This window comes from Dendrobates tinctorius, unplaced genomic scaffold, assembly GCF_039654945.1.
Source record: "Dendrobates tinctorius isolate UK_male_01 unplaced genomic scaffold, ASM3965494v1 ptg000254l, whole genome shotgun sequence".
NCBI lineage: Eukaryota > Metazoa > Chordata > Amphibia > Anura > Dendrobatidae > Dendrobates > Dendrobates tinctorius.
In genome coordinates, this window is record NW_027361921.1 from 2,118,600 (window position 1) to 2,128,252 (window position 9,653).

Below are 9,653 nucleotides of genomic sequence, written 5' to 3' on the forward strand. Positions count from 1 at the left end.
CCTTTTAGAGCATTTCAAAAGCAAAATTTTTTTTTTTACTCAAATTCCACTGGTTTTAATTTGTAATGCTTGAAGCCATCCTATATTCTCTAAAGAAACTTATTTCATCTAATTCCTTTTAGAGCATTTCAAAAGCAGAAAGTTTTTTTCTCTCAATTACACTTTATTAGTGCTTTGGGAAAGACATGTTTGATGTCAAACAAAAGTGAAAGTCCTCTTTTTCGGCTAACAGCCCCAAACTGACATGAAGAAAGGAAAGCACTGCTGACATTCGAAATCAAGATTTTCTGTTTACTAAACAGGCTCTTTGACCAACTTGTCTACATCACAAAAAGATGTGATATATTGGAAAGACTGCTTAGAGAGTCAGGTGCGGAAAGTGGAGGCATTTCAAAATAAAATCCATTGGTTAAGTTGTCAAGCTTGAAGCAATCTTACTTCCTTTTCAGCATTTAGATGAGATTCTTAATCTCACAATTGCACTATCAGTAGGGCTGGAACAATGGCAAATTTGAGTTTGCACACAGGTAAAACACCTGCTTTAAGATAGGAAGCTTATTCTTGAGAAGATGAAAACAAGGTACTGCTGAGAGTTGAACTCAGGATCTCCTGTTTACAAGACAGGCGCTTTAACCAACTAAGCCACAGCACCACATGTGCCGTAGGTGAATATTTATTATTCTGCTTTTTCCGAAAACTGCTATGAAAATTTGTAGCATCTAATGTGTAATTCCACTGGTTTTAATTTGTAATGCTTGAGCCCATCCTATATTCTCTAAAGAAAGTTATTTCATCTGATTCCTTTTAGAGCATTTCAAAAGCAAAAAATTTTTTTTTTACTCAAATTCCACTGGTTTTAATTTGTAATGCTTGAAGCCATCCTATATTCTCTAAAGAAACTTATTTCATCTAATTCCTTTTAGAGCATTTCAAAAGCAGAAAGTTTTTTTCTCTCAATTACACTTTATTAGTGCTTTGGGAAAGACATGTTTGATGTCAAACAAAAGTGAAAGTCCTCTTTTTCGGCTAACAGCCCCAAACTGACATGAAGAAAGGAAAGCACTGCTGACATTCGAAATCAAGATTTTCTGTTTACTAAACAGGCTCTTTGACCAACTTGTCTACATCACAAAAAGATGTGATATATTGGAAAGACTGCTTAGAGAGTCAGGTGCGGAAAGTGGAGGCATTTCAAAATAAAATCCATTGGTTAAGTTGTCAAGCTTGAAGCAATCTTACTTCCTTTTCAGCATTTAGATGAGATTCTTAATCTCACAATTGCACTATCAGTAGGGCTGGAACAATGGCAAATTTGAGTTTGCACACAGGTAAAACACCTGCTTTAAGATAGGAAGCTTATTCTTGAGAAGATGAAAACAAGGTACTGCTGAGAGTTGAACTCAGGATCTCCTGTTTACAAGACAGGCGCTTTAACCAACTAAGCCACAGCACCACATGTGCCGTAGGTGAATATTTATTATTCTGCTTTTTCCGAAAACTGCTATGAAAATTTGTAGCATCTAATGTGTAATTCCACTGGTTTTAATTTGTAATGCTTGAGCCCATCCTATATTCTCTAAAGAAAGTTATTTCATCTGATTCCTTTTAGAGCATTTCAAAAGCAAAAATTTTTTTTTTTACTCAAATTCCACTGGTTTTAATTTGTAATGCTTGAAGCCATCCTATATTCTCTAAAGAAACTTATTTCATATAATTCCTTTTAGAGCATTTCAAAAGCAGAAAGTTTTTTTCTCTCAATTACACTTTATTAGTGCTTTGGGAAAGACATGTTTGATGTCAAACAAAAGTGAAAGTCCTCTTTTTCGGCTAACAGCCCCAAACTGACATGAAGAAAGGAAAGCACTGCTGACATTCGAAATCAAGATTTTCTGTTTACTAAACAGGCTCTTTGACCAACTTGTCTACATCACAAAAAGATGTGATATATTGGAAAGACTGCTTAGAGAGTCAGGTGCGGAAAGTGGAGGCATTTCAAAATAAAATCCATTGGTTAAGTTGTCAAGCTTGAAGCAATCTTACTTCCTTTTCAGCATTTAGATGAGATTCTTAATCTCACAATTGCACTATCAGTAGGGCTGGAACAATGGCAAATTTGAGTTTGCACACAGGTAAAACACACCTGCTTTAAGATAGGAAGCTTATTCTTGAGAAGATGAAAACAAGGTACTGCTGAGAGTTGAACTCAGGATCTCCTGTTTACAAGACAGGCGCTTTAACCAACTAAGCCACAGCACCACATGTGCCGTAGGTGAATATTTATTATTCTGCTTTTTCCGAAAACTGCTATGAAAATTTGTAGCATCTAATGTGTAATTCCACTGGTTTTAATTTGTAATGCTTGAGCCCATCCTATATTCTCTAAAGAAAGTTATTTCATCTGATTCCTTTTAGAGCATTTCAAAAGCAAAAATTTTTTTTTTACTCAAATTCCACTGGTTTTAATTTGTAATGCTTGAAGCCATCCTATATTCTCTAAAGAAACTTATTTCATCTAATTCCTTTTAGAGCATTTCAAAAGCAGAAAGTTTTTTTCTCTCAATTACACTTTATTAGTGCTTTGGGAAAGACATGTTTGATGTCAAACAAAAGTGAAAGTCCTCTTTTTCGGCTAACAGCCCCAAACTGACATGAAGAAAGGAAAGCACTGCTGACATTCGAAATCAAGATTTTCTGTTTACTAAACAGGCTCTTTGACCAACTTGTCTACATCACAAAAAGATGTGATATATTGGAAAGACTGCTTAGAGAGTCAGGTGCGGAAAGTGGAGGCATTTCAAAATAAAATCCATTGGTTAAGTTGTCAAGCTTGAAGCAATCTTACTTCCTTTTCAGCATTTAGATGAGATTTTTAATCTCACAATTGCACTCTCAGTAGGGTTGGAACAATGGCAAATTTGAGTTTGCACACAGGTAAAACAACTGCTTTAAGATAGGAAGCTTATTCTTGAGAAGACAAAAACAAGGTACTGCTGCGAGTTGAACTCAGGATCTCCTGTTTACAAGACATGCGCTTTAACCAACTAAGCCACAGCACCACATGTTCCATAGGTGAATATTTATTATTCTGCTTTTTCCGAAAACTGCTATGAAAATTTGTAGCATCTAATGTGTAATTCCACTGGTTTTAATTTGTAATGCTTGAGCCCATCCTATATTCTCTAAAGAAAGTTATTTCATCTGATTCCTTTTAGAGCATTTCAAAAGCAAAATTTTTTTTTTTACTCAAATTCCACTGGTTTTAATTTGTAATGCTTGAAGCCATCCTATATTCTCTAAAGAAACTTATTTCATCTAATTCCTTTTAGAGCATTTCAAAAGCAGAAAGTTTTTTTCTCTCAATTACACTTTATTAGTGCTTTGGGAAAGACATGTTTGATGTCAAACAAAAGTGAAAGTCCTCTTTTTCGGCTAACAGCCCCAAACTGACATGAAGAAAGGAAAGCACTGCTGACATTCGAAATCAAGATTTTCTGTTTACTAAACAGGCTCTTTGACCAACTTGTCTACATCACAAAAAGATGTGATATATTGGAAAGACTGCTTAGAGAGTCAGGTGCGGAAAGTGGAGGCATTTCAAAATAAAATCCATTGGTTAAGTTGTCAAGCTTGAAGCAATCTTACTTCCTTTTCAGCATTTAGATGAGATTCTTAATCTCACAATTGCACTATCAGTAGGGCTGGAACAATGGCAAATTTGAGTTTGCACACAGGTAAAACACACCTGCTTTAAGATAGGAAGCTTATTCTTGAGAAGATGTAGCATCTTGGTTAAGTTGGTTAAGTTGTCAAGCTTGAAGCAATCTTACTTCCTTTTCAGCATTTAGATGAGATTCTTAATCTCACAATTGCACTATCAGTAGGGCTGGAACAATGGCAAATTTGAGTTTGCACACAGGTAAAACACCTGCTTTAAGATAGGAAGCTTATTCTTGAGAAGATGAAAACAAGGTACTGCTGAGAGTTGAACTCAGGATCTCCTGTTTACAAGACAGGCGCTTTAACCAACTAAGCCACAGCACCACATGTGCCGTAGGTGAATATTTATTATTCTGCTTTTTCCGAAAACTGCTATGAAAATTTGTAGCATCTAATGTGTAATTCCACTGGTTTTAATTTGTAATGCTTGAGCCCATCCTATATTCTCTAAAGAAAGTTATTTCATCTGATTCCTTTTAGAGCATTTCAAAAGCAAAAATTTTTTTTTTTACTCAAATTCCACTGGTTTTAATTTGTAATGCTTGAAGCCATCCTATATTCTCTAAAGAAACTTATTTCATATAATTCCTTTTAGAGCATTTCAAAAGCAGAAAGTTTTTTTCTCTCAATTACACTTTATTAGTGCTTTGGGAAAGACATGTTTGATGTCAAACAAAAGTGAAAGTCCTCTTTTTCGGCTAACAGCCCCAAACTGACATGAAGAAAGGAAAGCACTGCTGACATTCGAAATCAAGATTTTCTGTTTACTAAACAGGCTCTTTGACCAACTTGTCTACATCACAAAAAGATGTGATATATTGGAAAGACTGCTTAGAGAGTCAGGTGCGGAAAGTGGAGGCATTTCAAAATAAAATCCATTGGTTAAGTTGTCAAGCTTGAAGCAATCTTACTTCCTTTTCAGCATTTAGATGAGATTCTTAATCTCACAATTGCACTATCAGTAGGGCTGGAACAATGGCAAATTTGAGTTTGCACACAGGTAAAACACACCTGCTTTAAGATAGGAAGCTTATTCTTGAGAAGATGAAAACAAGGTACTGCTGAGAGTTGAACTCAGGATCTCCTGTTTACAAGACAGGCGCTTTAACCAACTAAGCCACAGCACCACATGTGCCGTAGGTGAATATTTATTATTCTGCTTTTTCCGAAAACTGCTATGAAAATTTGTAGCATCTAATGTGTAATTCCACTGGTTTTAATTTGTAATGCTTGAGCCCATCCTATATTCTCTAAAGAAAGTTATTTCATCTGATTCCTTTTAGAGCATTTCAAAAGCAAAATTTTTTTTTTACTCAAATTCCACTGGTTTTAATTTGTAATGCTTGAAGCCATCCTATATTCTCTAAAGAAACTTATTTCATCTAATTCCTTTTAGAGCATTTCAAAAGCAGAAAGTTTTTTTCTCTCAATTACACTTTATTAGTGCTTTGGGAAAGACATGTTTGATGTCAAACAAAAGTGAAAGTCCTCTTTTTCGGCTAACAGCCCCAAACTGACATGAAGAAAGGAAAGCACTGCTGACATTCGAAATCAAGATTTTCTGTTTACTAAACAGGCTCTTTGACCAACTTGTCTACATCACAAAAAGATGTGATATATTGGAAAGACTGCTTAGAGAGTCAGGTGCGGAAAGTGGAGGCATTTCAAAATAAAATCCATTGGTTAAGTTGTCAAGCTTGAAGCAATCTTACTTCCTTTTCAGCATTTAGATGAGATTCTTAATCTCACAATTGCACTATCAGTAGGGCTGGAACAATGGCAAATTTGAGTTTGCACACAGGTAAAACACACCTGCTTTAAGATAGGAAGCTTATTCTTGAGAAGATGTAGCATTTTGGTTAAGTTGGTTAAGTTGTCAAGCTTGAAGCAATCTTACTTCCTTTTCAGCATTTAGATGAGATTCTTAATCTCACAATTGCACTATCAGTAGGGCTGGAACAATGGCAAATTTGAGTTTGCACACAGGTAAAACACACCTGCTTTAAGATAGGAAGCTTATTCTTGAGAAGATGTAGCATCTTGGTTAAGTTGGTTAAGTTGTCAAGCTTGAAGCAATCTTACTTCCTTTTCAGCAATTAGATGAGATTCTTAATCTCACAATTGCACTATCAGTAGGGCTGGAACAATGGCAAATTTGAGTTTGCACACAGGTAAAACACCTGCTTTAAGATAGGAAGCTTATTCTTGAGAAGACAAAAACAAGGTACTGCTGAGAGTTGAACTCAGGATCTCCAGTTTACAAGACAGGCGCTTTAACCAACTAAGCCACAGCACCACATGTTCCATAGGTGAATATTTATTATTCTGCTTTTTCCGAAAACTGCTATGAAAATTTGTAGCATCTAATGTGTAATTCCACTGGTTTTAATTTGTAATGCTTGAGCCCATCCTATATTCTCTAAAGAAAGTTATTTCATCTGATTCCTTTTAGAGCATTTCAAAAGCAAAATTTTTCTTTAACTCAAATTCCACTGGTTTTAATTTGTAATGCTTGAAGCCATCCTATATTCTCTAAAGAAACTTATTTCATCTAATTCCTTTTAGAGCATTTCAAAAGCAGAAAGTTTTTTTCTCTCAAATACACTTTATTAGTGCTTTGGGAAAGACATGTTTGATGTCAAACAGAAGTGAAAGTCTTCTTTTTCGGCTAACAGCCCCAAACTGACATGAAGAAAGGAAAGCACTGCTGACATTCGAAATCAAGATTTTCTGTTTACTAAACAGGCTCTTTGACCAACTTGTCTACATCACAAAAAGATGTGATATATTGGAAAGACTGCTTAGAGAGTCACAATTGCACTATCAGTAGGGCTGGAACAATGGCAAATTTGAATTTGCACACAGGTAAAAGACCTGCTTTAAGATAGGAAGCTTATTCTTGAGAAGATGAAAACAAGGTACTGCTGAGAGTTGAACTCAGGATCTCCTGTTTACAAGACAGGCACTTTAATCAACTAAGCCACAGCACCCCAATTTTCATGTGTGAATATTTATTATTCTGCTTTTTCCGAAAACTGCTATGAAAATTTGTAGCATCTAATGTGTAATTCCACTGGTTTTAATTTGTAATGCTTGAGCCCATCCTATATTCTCTAAAGAAAGTTATTTCATCTGATTCCTTTTAGAGCATTTCAAAAGCAAAATTTTTTTTTTTACTCAAATTCCACTGGTTTTAATTTGTAATGCTTGAAGCCATCCTATATTCTCTAAAGAAACTTATTTCATCTAATTCCTTTTAGAGCATTTCAAAAGCAGAAAGTTTTTTTCTCTCAATTACACTTTATTAGTGCTTTGGGAAATACATGTTTGATGTCAAACAAAAGTGAAAGTCCTCTTTTTCGGCTAACAGCCCCAAACTGACATGAAGAAAGGAAAGCACTGCTGACATTCGAAATCAAGATTTTCTGTTTACTAAACAGGCTCTTTGACCAACTTGTCTACATCACAAAAAGATGTGATATATTGGAAAGACTGCTTAGAGAGTCAGGTGCGGAAAGTGGAGGCATTTCAAAATAAAATCCATTGGTTAAGTTGTCAAGCTTGAAGCAATCTTACTTCCTTTTCAGCATTTAGATGAGATTCTTAATCTCACAATTGCACTATCAGTAGGGCTGGAACAATGGCAAATTTGAGTTTGCACACAGGTAAAACACACCTGCTTTAAGATAGGAAGCTTATTCTTGAGAAGATGTAGCATCTTGGTTAAGTTGGTTAAGTTGTCAAGCTTGAAGCAATCTTACTTCCTTTTCAGCATTTAGATGAGATTCTTAATCTCACAATTGCACTATCAGTAGGGCTGGAACAATGGCAAATTTGAGTTTGCACACAGGTAAAACACACCTGCTTTAAGATAGGAAGCTTATTCTTGAGAAGATGTAGCATCTTGGTTAAGTTGGTTAAGTTGGTTAAGTTGTCAAGCTTGAAGCAATCTTACTTCCTTTTCAGCAATTAGATGAGATTCTTAATCTCACAATTGCACTATCAGTAGGGCTGGAACAATGGCAAATTTGAGTTTGCACACAGGTAAAACACCTGCTTTAAGATAGGAAGCTTATTCTTGAGAAGACAAAAACAAGGTACTGCTGAGAGTTGAACTCAGGATCTCCAGTTTACAAGACAGGCACTTTAACCAACTAAGCCACAGCACCACATGTTCCATAGGTGAATATTTATTATTCTGCTTTTTCCGAAAACTGCTATGAAAATTTGTAGCATCTAATGTGTAATTCCACTGGTTTTAATTTGTAATGCTTGAGCCCATCCTATATTCTCTAAAGAAAGTTATTTCATCTGATTCCTTTTAGAGCATTTCAAAAGCAAAATTTTTCTTTAACTCAAATTCCACTGGTTTTAATTTGTAATGCTTGAAGCCATCCTATATTCTCTAAAGAAACTTATTTCATCTAATTCCTTTTAGAGCATTTCAAAAGCAGAAAGTTTTTTTCTCTCAAATACACTTTATTAGTGCTTTGGGAAAGACATGTTTGATGTCAAACAGAAGTGAAAGTCTTCTTTTTCGGCTAACAGCCCCAAACTGACATGAAGAAAGGAAAGCACTGCTGACATTCGAAATCAAGATTTTCTGTTTACTAAACAGGCTCTTTGACCAACTTGTCTACATCACAAAAAGATGTGATATATTGGAAAGACTGCTTAGAGAGTCACAATTGCACTATCAGTAGGGCTGGAACAATGGCAAATTTGAATTTGCACACAGGTAAAAGACCTGCTTTAAGATAGGAAGCTTATTCTTGAGAAGATGAAAACAAGGTACTGCTGAGAGTTGAACTCAGGATCTCCTGTTTACAAGACAGGCACTTTAACCAACTAAGCCACAGCACCCCAATTTTCATGTGTGAATATTTATTATTCTGCTTTTTCCGAAAACTGCTATGAAAATTTGTAGCATCTAATGTGTAATTCCACTGGTTTTAATTTGTAATGCTTGAGCCCATCCTATATTCTCTAAAGAAAGTTATTTCATCTGATTCCTTTTAGAGCATTTCAAAAGCAAAATTTTTTTTTTTACTCAAATTCCACTGGTTTTAATTTGTAATGCTTGAAGCCATCCTATATTCTCTAAAGAAACTTATTTCATCTAATTCCTTTTAGAGCATTTCAAAAGCAGAAAGTTTTTTTCTCTCAATTACACTTTATTAGTGCTTTGGGAAAGACATGTTTGATGTCAAACAAAAGTGAAAGTCCTCTTTTTCGGCTAACAGCCCCAAACTGACATGAAGAAAGGAAAGCACTGCTGACATTCGAAATCAAGATTTTCTGTTTACTAAACAGGCTCTTTGACCAACTTGTCTACATCACAAAAAGATGTGATATATTGGAAAGACTGCTTAGAGAGTCAGGTGCGGAAAGTGGAGGCATTTCAAAATAAAATCCATTGGTTAAGTTGTCAAGCTTGAAGCAATCTTACTTCCTTTTCAGCATTTAGATGAGATTCTTAATCTCACAATTGCACTATCAGTAGGGCTGGAACAATGGCAAATTTGAGTTTGCACACAGGTAAAACACACCTGCTTTAAGATAGGAAGCTTATTCTTGAGAAGATGTAGCATCTTGGTTAAGTTGGTTAAGTTGTCAAGCTTGAAGCAATCTTACTTCCTTTTCAGCAATTAGATGAGATTCTTAATCTCACAATTGCACTATCAGTAGGGCTGGAACAATGGCAAATTTGAGTTTGCACACAGGTAAAACACCTGCTTTAAGATAGGAAGCTTATTCTTGAGAAGACAAAAACAAGGTACTGCTGAGAGTTGAACTCAGGATCTCCAGTTTACAAGACAGGCGCTTTAACCAACTAAGCCACAGCACCACATGTTCCATAGGTGAATATTTATTATTCTGCTTTTTCCGAAAACTGCTATGAAAATTTTTAGCATCTAATGTGTAATTCCACTGGT

The 9,653-nt window shown here is 35.4% G+C and overlaps 5 non-coding genes across 5 annotated transcripts; all 5 read right to left on the reverse strand.

The window, feature by feature from the left end:
• Positions 1 to 578: 578 nt before the first annotated feature.
• Positions 579 to 652, reverse strand: TRNAT-UGU (transfer RNA threonine (anticodon UGU)). Its single transcript has one exon. It is a non-coding gene; the product is annotated as a tRNA-Thr (tRNA).
• A 727-nt stretch (positions 653 to 1,379) lies between these two features.
• TRNAT-UGU (transfer RNA threonine (anticodon UGU)) lies at positions 1,380 to 1,453 on the reverse strand. The gene has a single exon. It is a non-coding gene; the product is annotated as a tRNA-Thr (tRNA).
• A 729-nt stretch (positions 1,454 to 2,182) lies between these two features.
• Positions 2,183 to 2,256, reverse strand: TRNAT-UGU (transfer RNA threonine (anticodon UGU)). The gene has a single exon. It is a non-coding gene; the product is annotated as a tRNA-Thr (tRNA).
• Positions 2,257 to 3,967: 1,711 nt separating this feature from the next.
• Positions 3,968 to 4,041, reverse strand: TRNAT-UGU (transfer RNA threonine (anticodon UGU)). The gene has a single exon. It is a non-coding gene; the product is annotated as a tRNA-Thr (tRNA).
• A 729-nt stretch (positions 4,042 to 4,770) lies between these two features.
• Positions 4,771 to 4,844, reverse strand: TRNAT-UGU (transfer RNA threonine (anticodon UGU)). The gene has a single exon. It is a non-coding gene; the product is annotated as a tRNA-Thr (tRNA).
• Positions 4,845 to 9,653: the final 4,809 nt, after the last annotated feature.